This window comes from Asparagus officinalis, unplaced genomic scaffold (genome assembly GCF_001876935.1).
Source record: "Asparagus officinalis unplaced genomic scaffold, Aspof.V1 AsparagusV1_Un1463, whole genome shotgun sequence".
Lineage (NCBI taxonomy): Eukaryota > Viridiplantae > Streptophyta > Magnoliopsida > Asparagales > Asparagaceae > Asparagus > Asparagus officinalis.
The window spans coordinates 5,336-8,669 of record NW_017973722.1 but is presented as its reverse complement, the minus strand read 5'-3'; positions in this window follow the sequence as shown (position 1 = coordinate 8,669).

The window sequence follows — 3,334 nt, the reverse complement described above, 5'->3', positions numbered from 1 at the left end:
TTTAGTATAAACGAGGGGTTGTGGTGGCGGAGGATGGAGAGGAGGAGGAAGATCGAGGGAGTAGAGGAGGAGGAGGAGGACGTTTACTTTGGGTAGCTCCAGTCACGTTGCGGTCACGTTGGAGTCACGTGAGAAAAATGGCCGAAAAATTGGATCCGGCCAAACTTAAAACCTATTTGTCGCCGGAGTTCAGGAAATACACCAAAGTGGTACCGGAAAAAAATTATATGCCAACCTGTCTTGGGTAAACAAAATCTACCAGTTTGGTCATTTTGCCGAGTCTATTTGCAGCCAACCCTTATATTTTCTATATAGCTCTAACATGTATATTTTTTGTGCTTTTGCGACAAACTTTTGATTTTGCAACAACAAACAACCAAACAAAATAACTGAAACTTGGACGTAGCTCGATTAGCATAGTATGTCGAATACTTACAACCAAACTCACCCTAACTTAATTTATGTGAGATTATAAGATTGTTTTTCAAAAGTTGTAAATCTTAACTTTTTAAATGAGACTTAGAAGATGTCTAGGAGGCTTTTTTTGGGTGGTGAGAGTAGCTTCTAAACTAGTTTTTCTATAACTATACAATTAATTATACATTTTAAATAAGCTAACTTTTAAATCCTATTTAAAAAAGTTGGGGGAATCCACTTCTTGGGAAACAACTTAGCTCATCTAGATTACCTACATTTAACCAAGCAAATGACTATTCTACCCACACAATATCTATTAAAATTTTTCCATATATGAGCTAAAATCCAGGAAAGCTAGCATAATTTATAAACATTGTAAAATGGGACTTAGGCCGATTTTGTATAGTTGGATCCTATAATAAGTTCCTTATAGAAAAAACTTAAATACGCTATTGAAAGTAGCTATTTGGTAATCATATATCAAAACCGACTTCCAAACTCTGTTAAGATGTTTGATAAAACTATGTTTGAAAATCGATATAAGTGAAGTGACCAAAATACACATAACTTTAGCTTCATGTTTACTGGTAGTAGAAAAAGATTACTAAAAGACGGTACAAAGAAAAGCTTCTTTTAAAAGCATCCTCAAATTACTTCTAAAAGCACCCACCTTAAAAAGAAGCAATTTCCAAATGTATGTAATTTATTTTACCATACGCCATTATCAGTTGTTTCTTAAAAATAAGTAGAAACACCCTAAAAAACAATACCAAACTTACCCTCAAAAGCTAACTTGTTTGAGAAGTTACCAAACATGTAGATGTAGATATGGAAAAACAAATTTAAAAGCTACTATAGGATAAACTTTTTTTAATTCCACAAATTCACCTTGAAAAGCTAGTTTATTTGGAGCGCAGCTAGATCAACATAGCGTTCCATAGTTTTCTAGCCAAACACACCCAAACTTTTTCAGGTGAACCGTTGGGTCAATTTGCAAATCTATGAAAACTAGGCCAAGATCAATTATGGGCCAGTTTTCTCTTAAACTGGTTTACTTTTGTTCCACGAGGAGGTGATTTGGAAAAGAACCAATTTTCAAGTTAATTTTGGCCGGGAAAAGGGTCCTATTCTGCACATATTTTAGCCAATCACAAAACAAATTAAACTGGGTCATCATCAATCCTGACCCAGTTTTAAAGATTAGCCGAACCTTATGCTAGTTTCTCAAAAGTTGAGGATCCTAACTTTCACAATAAAACTAAAAAGCTAGTTTGTTTGAAATGTTATTGACAGATATACATGAAAAGCTAGTTTAAAAGCCCTAGAGTGTTGGTGCAATCAATCAGACTCTGAGACAAACTATGTCCGGTGTAGATGTGATGAAGTTATTGGTCAAACGGTTGTGGGGGTGTTAACGCCTTTATACGTTATGTTGCAAGGTAACTGGGTATCCAATATCCTTAGCAAAGACTTATAAAGTCACAGCTAAAGAGCATGGAAACTTCAATCAAGCCTTGGAGCCTAGCTCTCTCGTCAGAAATTGCCAAGGATCGCCCCGGGTGACCTATATATATGTAAGTTTTAGGGATCTACTTGCAACTTTTCAGGGGGTTTTGGCAAACTTTTAGGGGGGATTTCTGCAAACTTTTAGGGGGTTATCTGCAAACTTTCAGGGGGTTTTCTGTAAACTTTCAGGGGGTTTTCCTGTAAACTTTTAAAAATTACAAAAAACTTTCAAGGGGTTTTTGGAAAGAAAAATGAAGAAAACCTAAAACACTTGATAATTGTCATTTATCAGTAACTATGTTGTCCATATCGCCACACTTATAATGCGACAAAATACTTGGGAAAGTAATAAATAAATGCGAAACACACCCTTCACAAAAAACAATACATTTATCAAACTTCAAATGGATTGGGCAACACAAACGCTGTTATACGATCCACTTTTTTCACAAGAGTATTGAGTAATTACAAGTAAACAGTTCGTATGGAATATTGGAATAAGATAAGAATGAAACTTTGGTCCGTGGGATATTTCGTTTCTTTGTTGGTCATAATTTATGAACCCCGCCAGCTCGCGAGACACATTACGGATCAAACAAGGTCTTTACTTGTAACGAGTAGGTGGTAGAAAAACATCAAAGTGAACCTTGCAAAATGAGAGGGTTACAAGAAATCATCCGTCGAGATTGACATGTAGTCTTTTCTTAAATAGGAAAAATTAAAGTTATAACTGAAAAGAAAGTATCTAGATTTGATTCGCCTCCTTTACTAAAGTAGTAACTCCTACCAAACAACAAATAAATAAAATAAAAATCCCAACGGCCAATGAGATCTACGGTCCTCACTTTGACCCCCCTCTCCACGCAAACAAACATACAGAAACCTCCCTCAACAAAAATCCTCAACAAAAGCATTTTTATTTTTCCCAATCTCACGCCCGTCCAAAAAAAAAAAGCAAAAGCAAACAAATTCTATATTATTACCATCAAATTAATTAATGAAAGAGGAATCATGAAAGTTTGAGGGTGTTTTTTTGCAATTTTTAAAAGTTTGAGGGTGTTATTTGCAAATTCTATATTTATAGGGGACTACCGAAATTTTTTAGATTTCATGTGTCATTTGCAAGTTTAGAAAATTCTAAGATTGTTTTGTAGTTTTGAACAATTGAGGGTGTTTTTTATAATTTTTAAACTTTGAGGGTGCTTTTTATAAATTATAAATTTACAGGGGGCTGCTAGTAATTTTTGGATTTCATGTGTCATTTGTAGGTTTTGAAATTTCAGGATGGTTTTGTAATTCTAAACTATGGAGGGTGTTTTTCTAAAAATTTAAAACTTTGAGAGTGTTAATTGCAAATTTTAAATTTATAGGGGACTATTGAAATTTTTTAGATTTCATGTGTCATTTGCAA